Raw genomic sequence first — 22,623 nt, forward strand, 5'->3', positions numbered from 1 at the left:
TTGTTTTGATTAGCTTGTGGATATTTTCATTTCAATTCTCTTCGCCCTGAGGGCAGGATAATAATAATAATAATAATAATAATAATAATAATAATAATAATAATAATAACTAAACGCATTTAACAATATACAAAATACAAAATTATACACAAGAATAGGCTGAAAAAAAATGACCAGATACAAACTGGCTAACTTTCAAAAATATAAACAAATAAATAAACAAATGAATAAGTAAATAAATAAATAAATAAATAGGTGAATAAATAAATGAATAAATAAATAATGAATGATAAATTAAAATAATATATATATATATACATAATCCTTTTATATAAAATAAATAGATAACTAAAAAAAAAAATAAAAAAAAAGAAAGAAACTGGTGTTGCGTCACTCACAACTCACACACCTCCCACATCTCACCCCTTTAAAAGAGAGAGAGGGGAGAGAGAGAGAGGGGGAGAGGGAGGGGGGAGAGAGAGGGGGAGGGGAGAGAGAGAGGGGGGGGAGAGGAGAGGGAGAGAGAGGGGGAGGGAGAGGAGAGAGAGAGAGAGGGGGGAGGGGGGGGAGAGAGAAAGAGGGGGTGAAAGAGGTAGAAGAGGGAAGGGGGGGAGAGAAAGAGGGGGGGAAGGGGAGGGAGGGGAGGGAAGGGGGGAGAGGGAGGGGGAAGGGGGAGGGGGGGGGAGGGGGGGGGAAAAGTGAGAGAGGGGGGAGAGGGGGGGGGGAGGGGAGGGGGGGAAAAGAAGGGGGGGGGAAGAGAGGGGGAAAGAGGAGAGAGGAGGGGGAAAAGGAGAGAGAAAAGAGGGGGGGGAAAGAGAGGGATGTGAGGGGGGGAGAGAGAAAAGGGGGGGGAAGGGAAGGGGGAGAGGAGGGGGGGAGGGGGGAGAAGAAGAGGGGGAGGGGAGAGAGGGGGGGGGGGAGGGGTTTTTTGAAGGAGGGGGAAGGGAAAAACGGGGGGGGTTTTTTTAAGGGAGAGGAGAGGGGAGGGAGAAGGAGGGAAAGGGAGGGGGAGGGGGAGGGGGGATAGGGGAGTTGAGGGAGGGGGGAAGGGGGGAAAGGGGGGTTTGAGGGGAGGGGGGTTTTTTTGGGGAGGAAGAAGAAGGGAGAGAAAGGGGTGGGGAAGGGGGAAAGGGGTTTTTTAAAGGGAAATGAAAAGTGAAAAAGGGGGGAAAGTTTTTAAGAGAGAGGGGGGGAAGGAGGGAAGGGGTTTTGGGGAAAATTTGGAAGGGAAAAAGGGGAAAGGGGGGGGAAAAGAGGGGAGAAAATTTTTGAGAGAAAGAGGTGAGGCAAGGAAAAGGGGGTAGGGAGAGGGAGGGGAGGGGGTAATTTTTAGGAGCAAGGGGGGGGAAGGGGGAAATTTTCCCCCCCCCGAAGGGAAAGGGAGTTTTGGGGGGGAGAGGGGGGGGAACCCCCCCCAGAGGAACTTATAACCCCAAAATTTGGGGGGTTCCCTTGTTTTTGCTTCCCCTTTTAAATTCCAAGGGCCCTTTTCAAGCATACAAAAACCCTTGGCGCCCAAACTGGGTCCCCCCGGGGAAAGGAAAAACCCTTGACACACCCACTCCTCTTTTGCAACATCCCCACTGGCTCCCGCTCCAACCAAATAAAGAACAAGCCCAGAAACTTTTTGGTTATAGATGCTTTCCACAAAACGGGCCCCCTTTCCCTATCTCTGCGGCTGCCTCACCGGGTACCCTCCTTTCTCGCTCACTACGATCGGTTTTCGGATCCACTCGGTTTACGCATACCCCAGTTTCCCAAACCCAAAACTCAACTGTTGGCCCGCCGTTTTTTCCCTCTGTTTTTAAAACCTTTCCCGATTGGAATGAATTTCCCTCTTTCGCCTTCGAAAAATTATCCCACACTCACTTTTTCAAGTCGGGGCCTTAAAACCCCCCTTCTTCCCAAAAAATAGCCCCCCCTTGCCTCCCCTTTTTCCTTGTCTTTGGGTTTACTACAGTTTTGGGAGTTATGCATCTTTGGGGTGAATGAAGGGTGGGGCAAGCGTTTTTAAATTTGTCTCTGCCAAGACCCCAGCGCTAAAAAAAAATACCATTTTTTTATTATCTTCATTTTTATTTTTAAATTAAAAATTCCGAGAGAAGAGAGGGAACAAAAAGGGAAGGGGGGGGAAAGCCCCGGAGACAAGAAGAGAGGGGGGGGGAGGGGAAAAAGGGAGGGGGACAGAACAAACAACCCCAGAGGAGATAGAGAGATAAAGGGGGGGGAAAAACCCAAGACAGGGGGACCTGAGAGAGAGGAGAGGAGGGAGGGAGACAAGGACAAAAAAAAGGGAGAGGTGAGAGGGGGGCGGGGACCCAGAGACAGGGGAAAACCAGAGGGGAAGGGGGGGAAGACAGGGGAAAGAGACAGAGAGGGGGAAGAGAGGGGGGGGAAAGGACCAAGGACAGAGGAGAGGGGGGAAGACAGAAAACCGGAACGGGAAAAGGGGGGAGTTGTATGTGGGGAAGGGGGGGGGAACCCCCCGGCCCCGTGACGGAGTTGGGGGGGCCCCCCCGTAGACCTTTCTTTTAAGGGGGGAAAGGGGGTTGGGGCCCTAAGGCCCCCAAAGGGGGGTTTTAAAAGGCCCCCAAGCCCAAAGGGGGGGTGGGGGAAAAGGGCCCAACCCCCCAAGAGGATTGGGGGGGTTTTCCGGCCCCCCCAAAAGGGGGGGGTTTGGGGGGGGCCCCCCAGGGGGGGGGGGGAAGACAGACCCCGGGAGGGCCTGGGGGGGAAACCCCCCGGGCCCAAACCCGGGGAAAAAACCCCCAAAACCCCCCCCCCCCAAAAGGGGGAAGGGGGGGCCCCGGCCCCAAAAAAAGGGGGGGGTTTGGCCCCGGCCCCCCCGGGAAAGGGGGGGTTTTTCCCAAACCCCCCCCCGGGGGGAAGAAAAGCCGATGCCCCTTTTTTTTTAAGGGGAAAAAGGGGGGGGGGGCCCGGCCGGAAAGGGGGTTTTTTTTGGGGGGGCCCCCCCCCGGAAAAAAGGGGGGGTTTTCCGGCCAAGCCCCCAAAAGGGGGGAAAGGGGGGGGCCCCCCCCCCCGGCCCCAAAAGAGGTTCCCCCCCTTTCCCCCCCCCCCCCCTTTGCCCCCCCCCCCCGGGGAAGTATTCCCCCCCACCCCAGCGAAAAACCCAAGGTTTGAAATCCCGTGGGCCCCCAAATTTGGGGGCAAAATTTGGCCCCCGGTTAAAACCCCCGGGATAAATAAAACGGCACCCTTTTTTTCAATTTCTCCCTTCTCTCCTCTCTCTGCCCCCCCCCCCCCTTCCCCTCCCCCCCCACCCTTTCCCTTCTCTCTCTTTTTCTTTTTCCTTTTTTTGTCCCTCCCTCTCCCTCGGGTCTTACCGTCCTTTCCCCCCCCCTTTTCCCCCTTTTTTTTTTAAATAAAATTTCCCCTGTTGGTTTTTGTTGGGGGGTTTTTAAACACGGAAGCCCCCCCCCCCCAACGGCCCCCCCCCCCACCCCACCCCACCCCCAAAACAACCCCCACTCCCCCTTCCCCCCTTTTGGGCCCCAACTGGGCAAAAAAAAAGGCCAAAAACAAAAAATTTAAACCTTTCAGCTTCAGCCCTTTCAGACTTCTCTCTCTCTCTCTGTCGGTCTCTCTCTTTTCCCCCTCTCTCTCTACTCCCCCTCTCTCTCGGGTGGCAATGTAAATTTATTTAGGGGGCCTTTAAAAAAAAAAAAAGAGGGGGAAGAAGAAATGACATAAAATTATAAAAATTTTTCCCCAAAAAACCCTTTTAAATTTTAAAACTCAAGGGAAAAAGTCATGGCCAAATAAAATCTTTGCCCTCTTTTTCAGTTATGAAGTTTGGGTCCAGGATAAAAGGGGTCCCCCCCCCCCCCTTTTAAATTTTGGGGTATTTTGTGGGGTCGCAAATTTTTATGTATGTCCCCTCCTTTGAAAAACCAGGCCGGGGCCTTTGGGCAGAAATTTATTTCTGAGTTCGAGTTCTGAGTTTTTCTTTTCTCCCCCCTTCCCCTTTTCCCCCAAAAGCTTTTATTAACCCCCCGGCAAACCCCCCCCCCCCGCCCCAAATTTTTCATTAAGTAAAAAAATTGGGACGTTTACCCCGGTCCCATTTTAAAAACCCGGTTCCCCCCCGGGTTTTCTTGGTGTTGTGGGGTGTGTGGGTGTGGTTTTTGGGTGGTGTGGTGGTGGGGTGTGGGGAGCGGCCAATGTGTGTGTGGTTTTTTTTTTTTTTTGGGAAAAGTGTGTTTTTTTGTTTTTTAACGTTATACGTGGGGTGTTGTGTGCGTGGGGAGGGTGTGTGGTTTTGTTTTGCTGCGTGCGTTGCGTTGTGTGTGTGTGTTTTGTTTGCGGCTGCGGCGTGCGTGTGGGGCGGGCGTGCTTTCTAAAAAACCCTAAGTCAAGTTTATTGGAGCCCTCTTTTTTGACAGAAACCCATTTTCGCCCCTTTCCCTCAAAGGGGCAAAAAATACATTGGGGTTTAAAACCCCCGGGGGAAAAAATACCCTTCAGTTTGATTTTTTTTCTTTTTAAGGTTTTTTCAACGGAAGGCAGAAACGTGGACTTTTGGTTTTTTTTTTTTTTTCTTCTTCTTCTAACTTTTTAAATTATAGGAGGAGGAGGAGGAAGGGGGAGGAGGAGGAGGACGAGGGGGGAGGAAAAAGAAGAAAAAGGGAAATTTACTAAAAAACTACTACTCCCAAACAACTACTACTACTACTACTATTTAATAAAAAGAAGGAGGGGGAAGGAGGAGAACAAGAAAAAGGAACAAGAAGAAGAAAAGAAAAAAAGGAACAACAACAACAACAAAAAAACAAAAAACTACTACTACAAACTACTACTACAACAACTCCCAAAAAAAAAGGGGGGGGAAGGGGGGGGGGTTTTAGCCTTTGGGGGGGGTGGGGTCCTTTTCCTTTTCGTTACTTTTCACCCTCCTACCCCCCCCTTAAAAGGGGGAAAAAAACCCCCAAAAACCCCCCCAAAAAAATCCCCACTTTCCATATAAAAAAAATCGGGGGGAAGGGGGGGAAAATGGGGGGAAAAAAAAAAATTTGGGGGGAAAAAAGGGGAAAGGGAAAAAAAAAAAAAAGGGGAAAAGGGGGTTTTAAAAAAAAAATTTTGGTGCCCCCCCCCCCCGCCCCTCCCCCCTTCCCCGGGTCCCCCCCCCCCCCCCTGGAAAACCCCCATCTGCCCAAAAAAACCCCCGTTTTGCCTGCCCCTTAAAGCCCACCCCCCCCCCCCCCCCCCCGACCCCCACCAACCCCAAACCCCCCTCCCCCGACCCCCCCCGGGCCCCTCAAAAACAAAAACCCCCCACCCCTTCCCCAAAACCCCTCACAAACGCGCCCCTTCACCCGAAACCCCTCCCTTTGGGGGCTCTTCGCCCCAGCGTTATGGCTATAGCAATGTAGTTTTTAAAGGGGCCTTATTTTTTTTTTTGGAACACCGTGCGGCGTGCTTTGGTGTGTGGGTGTGTGTGTGTGTGTGGGGTGTGTGCGGGGTTTGTGTGTGGTGTGTGGGGGGTTTGGGGTTTGTGTGGCGCGGGTGTTTTTTGTTGTGTGTTTGTTTGTGCATTATCTGTGAGTTATTGTGTCGGTGTTATTTTGTCGGTGTTGTGTGGTGTTAGGGGTTTGGTTAGTGTGTTTTTTTGGTGGGGGTGTGTGGTGTGGGGGTTTTGTGTGTTGTGTGGGGTGTGTGTGTGTTGATTTTGTCCCAAAAATCGGTGGATTTAAATTTGGAGTCGGTTTATGGTGTGGGTTATGGTTTTGTGGTTATTGGAAATTGGTAAAAATTTTTTCCCCTTTTTAAAATTGGGTTTTTTTTTGCCCGGGGCCCGGCCCTTGTTGTTTTGTTTTTTTCCTTTATTGTCGGTGTTTATGGTTTGGGGTGGAAAAATTTCTTGGGGTTTTTAAGTGGGAAAGGGAAAAATTGATGTGTGTTGTTTGGGGTGGTCGCGCCGCCCGCGGGGCCTGTGTGTTGGGTTTTGCGCGCGCGCCGTTTGGTTGTGTGTGTGCGCGCGCGGGGCGCTGGTGGGAAAATATTTTTGGGTGTTTGGGGAAAATTTGGTGGGTTGGGGGTTAGTGTTTTATAGGTGTGGGTGGGGGGAAGGTCGTGTGTGCTTGGTTGGTTAGTCTGCGTTTGGGGCGGTTCCCCCCCCTAAGGGAAAAAAACCAAAAAAACCAAAACGAAAACCAAAAACCAAAAACCAACGACCCCGAACCCCCCCAAAAAAAACCCCCCCCAAACCCCCCCCAAAAAAAAACGCCCCTTTTTTAAAAACCCCTGGAAAGGGAAAAGGCCAAAAGCTATTGCTACATTAACTCGAAAATTTCCCTTTAAAAAGCTGTTTCCCAAAAACCCGAATTTTAAAAATTAGGGGGAAATCTAAAATGAGACTTTCCGGGCCCAAATTTAACCGGCCAAGGGGAAACGCTTCTCCTTGCCCTTTCATCAATCTTCATCACCCACATAAACATCACCCAATCTTTTTCTTCTTCTTCTTTCTTCTTTTTCCTTCTTCTTCTTTTTCTTCCTTCCTTCTTTTTCCCCTTTTCCCTTTTTCTCCGAACTCGGGCCCCCAAAAAGCGCCATGCCTTATGAATGAAAAATTGAATGAAAGTTTTATGTGTGAAACATAATTGGGTTTTTTGTTTGGGGTTTTTGAGGGGGGGGGGTGAATGCCCAAAAAGCTTTTTTTCCGTTTAAATTTTAAGTGGGTTTTGTGGGTTGTTTTTGTTTTGTGTGGTGGGTGGGGGGGTTTTGTGTGTTTTGGTGGTTGTTGTTTGGAAGCCCCAAGCCCCAGTAATACCCCCCCAATTTGTTCCCGCCCCTCGCGCCCCAAAAAGGCCCTTTTCAAGCCCAAATTTTAAATTCGTCTTCAAATTAAAAAATTTCCTTTTAATTTCAAAAAAATTTTAAAATGGGGGGCGTTCTTTAAAAAAAAAAGAGGGAAATGGGCCCAGACCAAATTGAAAAAACCACTTCCAATTTTTTTCCCCCCCTTTAAAATTCCAACCCAACCCCCCAAAAAACATCCTTTTTCTTTTTTTCTCCCCTTAAACTTTTTAAAAAATTAAAAAACTGAAATGAAAAAAAAAAAAAACCCCAAACCCCCCGAAAACCCAAAACCCCAAAAACCCCAAGGCTGCCCCCCCCCCAACACCCAAAAAAAATAAAAGGGGCCCCCAAAAGGGAAAGAAAATTTTTTTCCCGAAAAAAAAAGACCCCCGAAAATAAATTCCAAGGGCGATCTCCCCCCAGGCGGGGATCCCCGCCCAAACACTCGGGGCCCCCCAAAAAATTGTTTTTTTTTTGTTTTTTTTTGGGTTTTTTTTTTTTTTTTAGCCGCTCCCAGTTTTAAAATTTGGTTTTTCCTATCGAAGGGGATTTTCTCGGGAATTTTTCCCCAGGAAAAAAACCCCCCACCGAAAGGGAATTTTTCCTCCCCAAAAAATTTGCCCAGGAAGCCCTTTGTGGCCGTGGGTTCTTTTTTACCGCAAACATGCTCACCCCCGGGCCCTCGGAAAAACGCTAAACCCCAAATGACTAGGTAAAGACCACCCCAAACCCTAAAAGGGTGAATTTAGAGGGGGGACAAAATTAAAAAAAATCCCGGGGCTGGCCGTAAAATTTCGCCCAAACCAGGGGCCGCTCAAAATTCTCCTCATTACACGCGGACCCCTTTTCCCTTTTCTTAACTATCCACCACCCCCAAATTCCCAGTTATATTTGAAGGGGGGGCCCCCCCGCCTCAACGTTTGCCCCCCCCGGTTCCCCAAAAATAATTTATTGTTTTTTGGGGGGTCAAACCCCCAAAAAAGGCCCCAACCCTCTGGGCGTATTATTCCCCAACGGGCGGGCAACTTTTCCTTCGAAACTTCCTTGGGTGCAAAAAAAAAAATAAAATAAAAAAAATAAAAAAAAAAAAAAAATAAAATAAAAAATTTAAAAAAAAAATAAAAAAAAAACAATTTAAACCCCAAAATTAAAAAAGGCCGGGTTTTAAAAAAAAAAAAAAACCAATTGGTTTTAAAAATTTAAAATTTTAAAACAACCCCCCTTTCCCGTTTAAAACCACCCCCACCCCACCACCCACACCCCCAACCCCCACCCCCCCCCGGGGTTAAACTTAAAACCCCCCAACTAACCACTCGGGCCATTTAAAAAACCCAGGGCCCAAAAAAAATTTAAATTGCTCCGCCGATTTTGGGCTTGAATTTTTGAAAAATTTCAAAAAATTTTAACGCCCAAAATTTTGGGCTCGATAATAAATTTTTTAAATTTTTTTGGGTTTATAAAAATTTTTACGCCCGTTTTTGGGGCTTAATAAACAAAGTTGGACAATTACCCCCCTCAAGGGAAAGAAATCCCCGTCAATTTTCCCGGCTTGAAAACCAAATTGCCCAACAGTATTTTTGGGCCTTAGTAAATTAATTTTCAAAAACCCCACTTTTTAGCCTAGGGGCTTAACCCAAAATTTAAAAAGTCACCCGTAACTTTACCCCTTGAGGGCCCTCCCCCTTTTCGAAGTATTTTTTTTTTTCCCCCCATAAAACTTTTTAACGGGGTTTTTTCCCCGAAAAAAAAAATTTTCTATTGGGGGCCGGCCGGGGTTGTTTAGCCCAAACTTTTAAACCCCCGGGCTTTCCCCTTCGAAAAAAACCACCCCCCCCCCTCCTACCCAGCCTCCCATCAACAAAAAGCCCCGCCCACTTTGGGGAGCCCCCCCCCCAAAAACGACGGGAATTAAGTAAAACCTTACGGAATTAAACCCGAAACCCCCCAAGGGCCCAACACAGGAAAAAATTGAAAAAAAACCCTTCCCGGCCTTTTCCTCCCCCGCCTGGCATTTTTGTTGGGTCTAGCTGAAGTCCGGGGATGCCCAAAAGGGGGTAACTGTTTGCAATTTATTGAAATCCCGGGGGGGGCCCCCCCACTGGGGTTTTGGGGTTAAAAAACCTTTTTCTTTTCTTTTCATTTTTTTTTTTTTTTTTTTTTTTTTTTTTTTTTTTTGGGTGGGGGGGGGAAAAGGGGGGGGGGGGGGGGGTGGGGGGGGGTGGTGGGTTTTGGGGTGGGGGGGGGGACGGGGGGCCCCCGGGGGGGGGGGGGGACTTAAGGTTTCCCCGGTGGGGGTTTAAGGTTTAAACCCATTAAAACACACCCCCCACAAAACACACAAAACACCACCCACACAAGGCGCGCCCCGCATCCCACACACCCCGGAAACCCCCAACCCGGCAAACCCCCCCCCCCCCACCCCCAAAACACACGCGCGCGGGGGCCGCAAAAACCCCACACGCATCCACACACACACGCACCACAGGGCCCCCCCCCCCCCTACACACACAAACAGAAGGGGGTTTGGGACAGAGAAAAAGTGCAGACGAAAAAAAAAAGGAAAAAGGGAAAAAAATTACCAGGGTTTTCCCCCCTTACTTCCGGGAAAGGGCTTTTTAAACACGGGCTGGGGATGAAAGTTTTTTAAAATTTCCAAAGAAAGCTTTTAACATGGTTTGGAAAAGAAACCCTTTATTTTCCCAAAAGCTTTTAAATTTAACAGGGGTTTTGGATAAAAAAACCCTTTACCCGGGAAACCCTTTTTAATTTAAAAACATCCCCCAAATTTGAAACCCTTCCCTTTGGGGAAAGCTTTTTTAAAAAGGCGGTTTAAAAAAGTCCTTTTTTCCAGAAAGCTTTTAAAAAATGGCTGGTTTAAAAAGTCCTTACCTTTCCAAAAAAGGCGAAAATTAACATGGCTGAAAGGGAAAGCCCTTTTTTTCCCCAGAAAAAGCTGTTAAGGGGGGGGGGGTTGAAAACGTAAACAAACAAACAATTTATAAAATTTTCGTCACTTGTTTTTCCATTTCGAAAACCCCTGTTTCTTTGGGAGTCCCAAAGAAAAAGTCCTGCTTTCTCGTCTTGGGGTCTCACTCCCCGCAAAACCCAAAACAAAAGGGGGAAAAAAACGCCCATGCGGCACCCCCCAAAAACTCACAACCAATTTTATACTCTCTCACCACACCGCACGCGCTCACACAATCACACAAAACCCACACACACACACCACACACACACACACACCCCCCAGTACATTGAAAGGGGAAAAATATATTATAATAATAATAAATATTTTTATATATAAAACGCGGGGCGCGGGGTGCACAAAAAAACCCACACACACACACAACACACCCACACACCCCAAAACCCACACCCCACACACACATTTTTTTTCTACTGAAAGAAAAATTCCTTTCATAAAGGGGTAAGACATTTTTAAAACCAACCCTTTTTTCCAAAGGGAACAAAAAAACCTTTTGTTTTTTTAAAAAAGAAAAAAAAAAAAAATCCTTTACGCGACCGAAAAGAAAACCCCTTTTAAAGGGGGAAAAGTGGCCAAATATGTCAAAAAAACCTTTTTCCCTTTTTTTTTTTTTTTTTTTTTTTTCTCCCACCACTCCAAACGGGCAATGATCTTTTACTGAGGGACCTAGTTTAACCCAAACGGGGCGTTGGGGGAAATTTTTATCAAAGAGTGGGGGGCCAACTTTAAAATTTTAAAAAAAAAGAAAAAAAAAAAAAAGGGGGGGCGTGGGGGGGGGGGGGCCCTGGGGGGGGGAAAGGAACCCTACTTGAATTTTTGGCTTGTAGGCAAACAACAAAAAATAGAAAGAAATTTAAAACATTAACGTTGAAAAAATGGGCTGAGGGTAACCCTTTTTGGGGAAAGCATCCTTTCTCTTGGTTTTAAAAGCGATAAATTTTTTTCCGAAAACTATGTTTCGTTAACTCACCCCCAGTCCGGCCAGTCCTTCTTCTCCTCAACACTAACCCCGGATGTCCAGTGGGGTTTTAATTTTGGCCCCAAACCCCTTTAAGCTTCCTTTCGTCAGTTTTGTGGATTTTTGTCAACTTTTCCCCTTTTCACATAAGAGCTTTCTGTTTCCCAATATTTTGTTTAAAGGTAATTGGGTTTGAAACGCGGGGTTAACGTCGTCTCTTTGGGCCGTTCGGGGGAGGGGGAGAAAAATTAAACCCTTTTTAAACCTGGTCTGGGGTCTATGTCGGTCTTTTCCTGTCTGTCTGTCTTTTCATCATTTTTATACCCATATCATTCTTCTTCTTCTTCATTATTATAATTAAAATTTTTATCATTGTTTTTGATGCCGACGGATAATTAATAAAAAAAATTAATAATAATGTTAATAAAAATAATGAAAAGAAGAAGAAAGAAGAAAAAAGAAGAAGTAAGATGATGATGAGGGGGATGATGATGGATGGTTAATTTTTTTTAATTTTTAAAAATTATTATTTTTTTTTTTTTTTTTTTTTTTTTTTTAAATTATAAATTTTGATTAAAAATTTTTTTGAAAGTTATCGCCAACGAGGAAAAACCAAAAAGAAATTGGGGGGAAACCCTCGGGGTGTTTCCCCTTTCCCAAAGGAACCCAAATTTTGAACTCTCTTTCTCTCTCTTCCCCCCCCCCCGCGCGCCCGGGTTGCTTATCAAAAAAACCCCTCAAAAAAAAAAAAAAAATTGGGAAAATTTCCCTCCTCCCCCCTTCCTCTCCCCTCCTCCCCCCCTTCTCCTCTCTTGTCTTCCCCCCCGCCCCCCTCTCTTTTCCCCTTTTTCTTTTCTCTTCTCTTTCCTCCCCTTTTTGTCAAACCCCGCCCCGCCCCCCCTTCTCTCCCCTCTCTTCCCCTTTTTTCTTCCCTTTTTCCTTTCTTCCTTCCCCACCCTCTCTTTCCCCCTCCCCCCCGCCCCTTTCTTCCCCCCCCCCCCCTCTTTTTTTCTTTTCTTTTTTTTCTCCCCCCCCTTTTTTTTCTCCCCCCCCTTTTTTTTCTTTTTTGTTTTTTTTTTCCTCTGTCTCTTTTTTATTTTCTCTCCTTCCTCCCCCCCCTTTTTTTCCTTCTGTCTTATTCTCCCCCCCGGCCCCCCCTCTTTTTCCCCCTCCCCCCCTCTTTTCCCCCCCTCCCCTCGGGGAAACCCCTTTCAGGATATTGCATTTTAAAATCAAAGGGAACTGACGGGAAAACGAAAATTTTAGCTGTTTTTTTAAACCAGAACATCCCTTGTTTGCCCCCTACCCCTTTCCGGGACGGGTCTCAGGGGAAGGAAGAAAAAAAAGGAGAGGAGAGAGAGAGGGGAGAGGGGAGGAGAGAGAGGAAGAAAGAGAGAGGGGGCGTGGGACAAAACACACACACAACACACAAAACAAAAACACAAAAAAGCAAGCAAGCGAAAAGGAGAGAGGAGAAAAAACCCGGAAAAGGGGCGGGGGGTTATTTTAAGGAGGGGGGGTGACAGAGAAGAGAGGAGAGAGAAAAAGGAGAAGAAAAAGGGGGGGGGTGTGATATGGGGGGGGTACAAAAATTTCGGAAAAAAAGAAGAGGGGGGGGAGGGAGCGAGAGGGGAAAGGGCGGGGGAGAAAAAGGGGGAGAGAGGGGGAAAGGGAAAAGGGGGCGGAGGGGGGGGGGAGGAGGGGGGGAAAAGGGGAAAAGGGAAGGGGGGGGCCGGGGGGGGGGGGGGGGAAGGGGGGGGGGGGGGGGGGGGGGGAGGCTGGGGCCCGGGGGAAGGGGGGGGGGGTTTTTTGGGGGGTAAAGGAGGGCCCGGGGGGGGCCCCCGGGGGGGGGGGGGGGGCCCCCCCCGGGGAGGGGCCAGGCCAAAAGGGGGTGGGGGCCCTTTTGGGCCCCCCGGAAAAAAAAGAAAAGTGGGGTAGGAGAGGGGGGGGGGGGGTTTGTTTGTTGGTTTGGTTTTTGGGGCTTTTTTCAAACCCTTGTTTTTCCCCCATTAAATAGGAATTACAAAGGGAATTGTCCTTTTTCCCCAAGTAAGGTTGGCCCAAGGTTTGAGAAAAGAATTGGTTTTACATTTAAAAGGGGGTTGAAATTGAAACGTGGGCTTTGAAATTTCATTTTTTTTGGTATTGCGAAATTGCAAAAAAAAGAGGGGGCCAGGTTTTGTTTAAATTGAAAAGCACCGAATTAAAATTGAAAGTTTTGGGAAATTGCCCGGAAAAGCATTGTTTTTGCACCCCTTTTGTATTGCTCCCTTGATTGCATATTACGAAATTTTGGTTGAAATTAATTTTCCCCTCGAAATTATAGTGCTGGTTTTGTTTTGCAAAAAAAGGGAAATTTTTTGGGATTGAAATTGGGAAATTGCATTGGGGTTTTTAACTTTTAAATTCAAACCGGGGGAAAAAAGGGGGAGGGTTCCCCCACCCTTTTTCCTCCCCCAATTTTCCATAAACAAAATATTGCAAGGGGGAAGGTTCAAAAAAACTGGACGTGAATTTTGAAAAAGAAACCCAAATTCCCCAGGGGAAAAAAAGGGTTGGGGTTTAAAATTTAGGCCCCCACGGGCCATCCGGGGGGCGGGTGTAGGGGGAAAAGGGAGAGGACTTGGCCGGGAATTTATATTAAAAAAAACTTTTTTTAAAGATAAATAAGATAAAATGAAAAAAAAAAAAAACCCCCCCAAAAAGGGAAAAAATTTTGGTCAGGGTCCCTTTTTCCCCCAAATAGCCCAAGTAAAAAAACCCTGGGGGACCGGACTTTAAAAAAGGTCAACAACAGTTTTTTAAAAAAATATTACGAAGAAAAACCCAAACCAAATTAAAAAAATAAATTTTAATTTTCATCCCTAAAACCCCACCCGCGGGTTTAAAAAACCGGGTTTTCCCTTAATGAAAAAACAGAAAAAAATTAACCCCCCCTTAAATTTGAAAAAATTAATAAAAAAACCCCTCCCAATAGGGAAACATTTGTTTAATCCCAAAAAGCCCAAAAAAATTAAAGGGGAAAGAAAAAAAACGGAATGAAGGGGGGGAAAAACCCCCCCCAACCCCAGATAACCCCCCCCACCCCCCCACCCCCCCCAACCCCCCCCCCCACCCCCCCCCCCCCAACCCACCCCCACCCCCCGGACCCACCCCCAAAAACAAACGGGGGTTTTAATTTATGAAAAAAAGAAGGAAAAAACCCCTTTAATTTCCCCCAAATAAAAGTTTTTTCCCACAAATTGGGGCTTTTAAAAAAAATTGCAAGTGTTTAAAAGTTTTTGAAAAGAAATACTACACTGAATAGAAAAAGCATTTTTTAAAAATTTAAGTTTTTTTTGTAAAGGCCCTATAAACCCCCCAAAAAAAAAAAAAACAAAGGGAGGCAAATTGCATTTGGTCTTAGCGCTGCGGGGGCCTTGTGGGGCTATTTGGGGGCCTTTGGGAACCCCCCCCAACGCCGACGCCCAAAAAACCCCTAAAGGCCGAAGAGAGATGGGGATTTAATTGGGCAAAGAACCACTCTCCACACTAAAAATTTTCCCTACCCCCCAAAAAAGTCGGAACAGTATTTTGCCCTTCCTTTGCTGTTCTGAGGGTTTATATGGGGATACAAACTGAACAACAAAAAAGTATTGTATTGTTTGTATTTTTATTGTATTGTTTGTTTGGGTTTTGTATATCCCATTTGGGAGAGGGGGGGAGAAAAAAAAACCAAAACCGGGGGTCTTTTTTTCGGCTATCAAAACGGGAAACACACCCCCCCCACCCCCCCACCCCCCTTCCCCCCCCTTTCCCCCCTCACCCTTCCCGCCATCCGCGGGGGTTTAGTCGGTTTGCTAAAAAAAGAAAACCCCCCAAAAAAACCCCCCCAAACCAAAAAACCAAAACCCCCAAAAAAAAAAATGAAAAACCCCCCCCCCCCCTCCCCCCCCCCCCCCCCCCCGGGTCCCCCAAAAAAACAAACAAACAAACAAACAAAAACAACAAAAAAAAAAAAAAAAAAAAAAACCCCAAAAGAAAACGGCGGGGGCCCAAATTTTGATGTTACTCCCGGGCCCGCTGGAGGCTAAAGTGGGAAAACCAAAAACGTTTGCAGAAAAAAATTGAGGATAATAAGCAAATCATTTGGCCCCTTTCCGGAACAAAAAAAAAAAAAAAAAAAAAAAAAAAAAAGGGGGAAAAAGAGAAACGTATTTTTCACCCCCGGCGGAAACAGTTTTTTAAAAACCCCTTAAAACAATAGGCCAGTGTTTTAAAATCTTAACAATGGAAACCCGGTTTTTTAAACCCCTTTTTAACAGTTTTTTAAAACTCTTAACAATAGCCCCAGGTTTTAAAAACCTTAACAAATACCCACAGTGTTTTAACCCTTAAAAATTTTTTAACCCCTTAACAATAGGAAAACAGTTTTTTTAAACCCCCTTAACAATAGACACATTTTTTTTTTAACCCTTTTTTAACCAATGGGGCCCCGGGGTTTAAACCCTTAAAAATGGGGCACAGTGTTTTTAAACCCTTAACCCAATGGGCCCAAATTTTTTTTTAAACCCCAAAAAACAATAGGCACAGTTTTTTTTAAAACCTTTTAAAAACCAAAAGCCACATTTTTTTTAAAACCCTTAACATTTTTAAAACCCTTAAACTAGGCACAGTGTTTTAAAACCCCTTAAAATAGGCACAGTGTTTTTAACCCCTTAACAATGGGCCAACGTGTTTTAACCCTTAAAAAAGGGCCCACAGTGCTTTTTAACCTTAACAAATACCCCGGTTTTAAAAACCCTTAACAGTTTTTTTAAACCCTTAAAAAAAAAGGGCCCACAGTTTTTTAAACCCCTTAACAATGGGCCCACGGGTGTTTTTAAAACTTTTAAAACAATAGCCACAGTGTTTTAACCCAAAAAAAGTCAAAAGTTTTTAAAAAACCCAAAACCCTACCCCAAATTTTTAAACCCCCTTTTAACAATGGCACAGGGGTTTTTTAACCCCTTAAAACCAAAGGCCCAGTTTTTTTAAAATCCTTAAAAATTTAGGCAAAAGTGTTTTAACCCCATCCAAAGGACAGTCTTTTTAACCCTTTAAAAAATGGGCCCCAGTGTTTTTAACCCTTAACAATAGCCGCAGGGGGTTTTTAACCCCTTTAAAAAAAGGCAACGTTTTTTTTAAACCCCTTTAAAAACAATAGGCACAGTGTTTTTAACCCCAGGGGGTTTTAAAACCCTTTTTAAAAATTAGCCACCGTTTTTTTAAACCCCCCTTAAATAGCCACAGTGTTTTAATCCTTAACAAAAAGGCACAGTGTTTAAACCCTTAACAAATAGGCACAGTTTTTTAAAACCCAAAAAAATGGGTTCCCGTTTTTTAAAACCTTTTAACAATAGCCCCCGTTTTTTAAAACCTTAACAAAAAGCCACAGTTTTTTAAACCCTTTAAACAATAGCAAGTTTTTTTAAACTCTTAACAAAGGCACAGTTTTTTTAACCCTTAAAAACCCCCCCCCACATTTTTTTAAAAAACCCTTTAAACAATACCCCAAGTTTTTTTTAAACCCCTTAAAAAATTTGGCACAGTGCTTTTAACTTTTAAAAAAAATAGCCACGGGTTTTTTTAAACCCCTTTAAAACAATACCACATTTTTTTTAAAATCCTTAAAAATAGCATAGTGTTTTATCCTTAAAACAATAGCCACAGTTTTTAAAAACCCCCTTAACAATAGCCACATTTTTTAAAAACCAAAACAAAAAGCCATATTTTTTAAAACCCCCTTAAAAAAATAGCCACAGTTTTAAAAAACCCTTTTAAACAATAGGCACAGTTTTTTTAACCCTTTTAACAAAACCACAGTTTTTTAAAAACCTTTAAAACCAATAGGGACAGTTTTTTAAAAACCCTTTAAAAAATGGGAAAAAGTTTTTTAAAACCCCTTAAAAAAATGGGCCACAGGGTTTTAACCCTTAAGAATTCCCAACGGGTATTTTAAGTTTTAAAAACAAAAGGCACATTTGGGTTTTAACTCTTAACAATGGGGACAGTTTTTTTTTAAACCCCTTTAAAAATAGGAAACAGTTTTTTAACCCCCCTTTAACAACGGGGAAAAACCAGTTTTTTTAAATCCTTAACCAATAGCCACAGTTTTTTTAAACCCCCCAAAACCCAAAAAGGCCAGTTTTTTTTTAAACCTTAAAAAAAAGGCCAGGTTAAAAACCCTTAACAATACCCACATTTTTTTAAAACCCCCTTAAAAAATTAGCCACAGTTTTAAAAACCCTTAAAAAATTTAGGAAAACGGGGTTTTTCCCTTCCCCCTTGGGCCACCGTATTTTAACCCTTTAAAACAATAAGCACAGTTTTTTAAACCCCTTTTTAACAATAGCCACAGTTTTTAATCCTTAAAAAAATAGGAAAACGTTTTAAAAACCCCTTAAAAATAGCCCCCAGTGTTTTAACCCCCTTTAAAACAGTTTTTTAAAAATTCCAAAACCCAATAGGCACAGTTTTTTAAAACCCCTTAAAAAATGGGGAAACCAGGGGTTTTTAAATTTTCCTTTAAAAAAAGGGCAAAATTTTTTTAAAAACCCCTTAAAAAATACCCACAGTGTTTTAAACCTTTTAAACCCAATTGGCCAGTTTTAAAACCCTTTAAAACAATGCCCCATTGTTTTAAACCCCCTTAAAAAAATTGCCACAGGGTTTTTAACCCTTAAAAATGGCAAAAGGGGTTTTTTAATCCCTTAACAAAAAGGGTTTTTTAAAAACCCCTTAACAGTTTTTTAAATCCTTAACAAATAGCCACAGTTTTTTAAAAAACCCTTAACAATAGGGCACAGTGCTTTTAACTCTTAACAATACCCCCAGTGTTTTAACCCTTAACAATAGCACAGTTTTTTTTAACCCCTTAAAAAAAATCCCCAAAAAGGTTTAAATTTCCTTAAAAATTTAAGCCACAGTGTTTTTTAATCCTTAACAATAGCCCCCATTGTTTTAAACCCCCTTAAAAATTGGGCCCACAGTTTTTTAAAACCCTTTAAAAATAGCCACATTTTTTAAAAATCCTTAACAATCCCCACATTTTTTTTTAAAACCTTTAACAAAAACCACAGTGTTTAAACCTTAAAACAATACCCACGGGTTTTAATCCTTAAACCCAATAGCCAAAATTGTTTTTAAAACCCTTTAAACAAAAAGCCCCCCCCGGGTGTTTTTAAACCCCTTAACAATGGGAAACGGTTTTAACCCTTAAAAATACCCACAGTGTTTTAACCCTTAACAAAGGAAACCAGTTTTTTTAAAATTTTTAAACCCTAGCCCCCCGTTTTTTAAACCCCTTAACAATACCCCACAGTTTTTTAAAAACCCTTAAAAAATACCCCACAGTTTTTAACCCTTAAAAAAAATACCCCCACAGGTTTTTTAAAAAAAAAAACCCAAAACCCAAACCCACAGTTTTTTAACCCCCTTAACAATGGGCACAGTGTTTTTAAAACCCTTAACAATAAAACACAGTGTTTAAACCCTTAAAATAAAACCGTTTTTTTAAAAAACCCTTAACAATGGGAAACAGTTTTTTTTAAACCCTCATTTTTTTAAAACCCTTAAAAATAGACACTTTTTTTTTAAAACCCTTAACAATAACCGGGGCTTTTTAAAAACCCTTTAAAAACAATAGCCACAGTGTTTTCCCCCCTTAAACCCAAAACCCCAAAATTTTTTTAAACCCCTTTTAAAAATAGCCCCCCATGTTTTAACCCCTTAAAAAATGGGGAAACAGGGGTTTTAAAACCCTTTAAAACAATGGGCCACATTTTTTTTAAAACCCCCAAAAAATAGCCAAAAGTTTTTTTAAACCCCTTAAAACCAATGGGGCCCAGTTTTTTAATCCTTAACAATAGCCAAAATTTTTTTAAAAACCCCCTTAAAACTTTGGCACGGGTTTTTTTTACCCCTTTAAAACCAATAGGCAAGTGTTTTTTAATCCTTAACAATAGGAAACCCGTTTTTTAACCCCTTTTTAACCCAATGGGCACAGTGCTTTTAAATTTTTTTTTAAAAAATGGGCACAGTTTTTTTAACCCCCTTCCCCCAATTTGGCACAGTGTTTTCCCCCTTTAAAAACAGTTTTTTAAAACCCTTAACAAAAGGCACAGGGTTTTAAACCTTTAAAAAATCCCAAACAGTGTTTTAACCCCTTTAAACCCAAAAACCCGCAGTTTTTTAAAACCCCTTAACAATGGGGGAACCCCTTTTTTTAAACCCTTTAAACCCTTTTGGGCACAGTTTTTTAAACCCTTTTAAAAACAATACCCCACATTTTTTAAAACCCCTTAACAATGGGCCACAGTTTTTTAAAACCCCAAAAACCGTGTTTTAACCTTTAAACCCAATAGGCACATTGTTTTAACCCTTTAAACCCAAAACCCCCACAGTTTTTTAAACCCCCTTAACAGTGTTTTAAAATTCCTGAAACAAAAAGGCCCCGGGTTTTTTTTAAACCCCTTTTCCCGCTGCCAGGAAAATAAGATTTAAGTAAAATCAAATTTGCCAGGGTTTTTTCCCAAAAAAAAACCGGGTAAAAATTTTTCAAAAAAATTCGGGCCCTTCTTTTTTTATTGGGAAAGGGCCCCCAAAAAAGTAAAATATTTTTCCAAAAAGGGTAAAATTTAAAAAGAAAAAAAAAAACACATGATGTTTTCCCCATTTTTTCTTTTTTTAATTTGGAAAATGCTTTTGTTTTTTAAAAAATTTCCATTTTTTTTTTTGGGGTTTTTGTCCCCTTTTAACTTGTTCATTTAAAAAACCCCTTAGTCTGGTAATTTGACAAAATTATTTTTTTTCTGGGAAAATTTGGATAACGAAACACAAAAAATCAAAACTAGAACCCCCCAAATAAAAAAAAAACAAAAAAAGAAATAGTCCCTTGGGGTGCTTTCGAAAAGGATAAAAAGGATGGAGGGCCCCGCCCCCCTCAGCTCCCCCCCCCCCCCCCTTTTCACCCCTCTCACCCCCGGCCCCCCTTCCCTTCAAAAACCGCGTTGGTTTGAGGCCAAAAAATTTTAGCTAATTAGGGGGGCCCTAAAAAAAAATTCGTTTTTTGCTAGATTTTGAACACCCTTAAATAAAAACCTCATGATAGTTGAAACCCCTTGGGCCCCAAATCTTTTTAAAATTCCCTCCCTTTTATTTTCTATAAAATTTCGTCCTTTTAAATGTTCACCACGGGTCTTCTCCTTGGGAATTTAGGGCTCCAATTTCTTTTGGGCATTAGCTAAAGGGAAAAGAAACCCTTTTGGTTTTGGTTTTTTTTTCGCCACGAGCGCAAGTCTTGAGCACGGAGTCAGTCCGACATTTTGTTGAGCGAGCGAGGAGAGGAGCCAGGCAAAGACTGCGGCCAGTAACCCAACCAAAACGTTCAAATAAAGGACTGCCTTATGACGCAGATGGTGTTTCTAGCTATGAATAGAATCCAGAAAGATTCCCCAAGCTAAAGCTACCAGCATTTTTGTCAACGAACTGAATGCAAAGCAGGGAAAAGTCAGAATATTTCGATGACGAGTTATCTCGTCATGCAGGCAGCGAAGCATACATGCTTGCCATGACGAGTTATCTCATGCAGGCAGCCTAGGGGTTAATCCTTAACAACAGCCACAGTGTTTTAACCCTTAACAATAGCCACAGTGTTTTAACCCTTAACAATAGGCACAGTGTTTTAAACCCTTAACAATAGCCACATTGTTTTAACCCCTTAACAATAGCCACAGTGTTTTAACCCTTAACAATAGGCACAGTGTTTTTAATCCTTAACAATAGGCACAGTGTTTTAACCCTTAACAATAGGCACAGTGTTTTAACCCTTAACAATAGCCACAGTGTTTAAACCCTTAACAATAGGCAACGTGTTTTAACCCTTAACAATAGGCACAGTGCTTTTAACTCTTAACAATAGCCACAGTGTTTTAACCCTTAACAATAGCCACAGTGTTTTAATCCTTAACAATAGGCACAGTGTTTTAACCCTTAACAATAGCCACAGTGTTTTAATCCTTAACAATAGGCACAGTGTTTTAACCCTTAACAATAGCCACCGTGTTTAAACCCTTAACAATAGGCACAGTGTTTAAACCCTTAACAATAGCCACATTGTTTTAACCCCTTAACAATAGCCACAGTGTTTTAACCCTTAACAATAGGCAACGTGTTTTAACCCTTAACAATAGGCACAGTGTTTTAACCCTTAACAATAGGCACAGTGTTTTAACCCTTAACAATAGCCACAGTGTTTTAATCCTTAACAATAGCCACAGTGTTTTAACCCTTAACAATAGGCACAGTGTTTTAACCCTTAACAATAGGCACAGTGCTTTTAACCCTTAACAATAGCCACAGTGTTTTAACCCTTAACAATAGGCACAGTGTTTTAACCCTTAACAATAGGCACAGTGTTTTAACCCTTAACAATAGGCACAGTGCTTTTAACTCTTAACAATAGCCACAGTGTTTTAACCCTTAACAGTGTTTTAATCCTTAACAATAGGCACAGTGTTTTAACCCTTAACAATAGGCACAGTGTTTTTAATCCTTAACAATAGGCACAGTGTTTTAACCCTTAACAATAGCCACATTGTTTTAACCCCTTAACAATAGCCACAGTGTTTTAACCCTTAACAATAGGCAACGTGTTTTAACCCTTAACAATAGGCACAGTGCTTTTAACCCTTAACAATAGCCACAGTGTTTTAATCCTTAACAATAGCCACATTGTTTTAACCCCTTAACAATAGCCACAGTGTTTTAATCCTTAACAATAGCCACAGTGTTTTAATCCTTAACAATAGCCACAGTGTTTTAAACCCTTAACAATAGCCACAGTGTTTTAACCCTTAACAATAGCCACAGTGTTTTAATCCTTAACAATAGCCATAGTGTTTTAACCCTTAACAATAGCCACAGTGTTTTAACCCTTAACAATAGCCACAGTGTTTTTAAACATCAACAACAGCCACAGTGTTTGTTCTGATTAATTTTACCAAGGTTCAGCACATAAGGGGTTAACGTTTGCTGGCTGTCATAATAATTATTCTATTCATGCAAAAGATCACCCCCCTCTCTCTCTCTCTCTGTGTTGCATTCGGCGCTGGGAGTCTGGACTCCTGGTTCTGGTAAAAAAAATAAACAGTTGTATGTATGTATGTATGTATGTATGTATACATGTCTATTTATGCAAATGATCGACTGAGTATGCCATTAACGATCGACCTGCCGGTCATTGAACGAAGTCGCAGGCAACTTGGAGTTGTTTGGTGGGTTTTTTTTGTTGTTGTTGTTGTTGTTTGTTTTTTTTTAACAGTGGTCGTCAAACCCGTACATTGCAAATGAACTTTCGTTGGACCTGTAGTCGATTAGCTCCAGCAGAACTACTGACTAAAAAAAAAACAACAAAAAAAAAAAACAAAAACAAAAAAAACTTGCCCCGTGTAAGAAGCGTCTTATTGCATCTCTTTCTGTCTGTCTGTCTGTCTCGGTCTCTGTCTGTCTGTCTGTCTGTCTTTCTCTCTCTCCTGTAGGGACCTTGTAACGCGAATGGACATTAAAAACTTGGTCACTGTAAAAAACAACAAAAAAACAAAAAAAACATTGTCACTGTTATTCTGTCTGTCTGTCTGTCTGTCTCTCACTCTGTGTCTGTCTGTATGTCTCTCTGTCTGTTTGTCTGTCTCTCTCTCTCTCTCTTCGTCTGTCTGTCTGTCTGTCTCTGTCTGTCTGTCTGTCTGTCTCTCTCTCTCTCGTGTCAAATCTATCATACTTTCGTGCATCACTCAAACCAGAGAGCAGGTAGTGAGATCTCATCAAAAAAACATACAGAGGGAAA

The 22,623-nt window shown here is 42.9% G+C and overlaps 1 protein-coding gene across 4 annotated transcripts in view; it reads right to left on the reverse strand.

Moving 5' to 3' along the window:
• The window catches only part of LOC143288077 (uncharacterized), a 322,115-nt gene that overhangs the window by 142,832 nt on the left and 156,660 nt on the right, over window positions 1-22,623 (reverse strand). The window lies entirely within an intron of this gene.

The sequence above is a fragment of the Babylonia areolata genome, chromosome 12 (genome assembly GCF_041734735.1).
Source record: "Babylonia areolata isolate BAREFJ2019XMU chromosome 12, ASM4173473v1, whole genome shotgun sequence".
NCBI classification, from domain to species: Eukaryota; Metazoa; Mollusca; class Gastropoda; order Neogastropoda; family Buccinidae; genus Babylonia; species Babylonia areolata.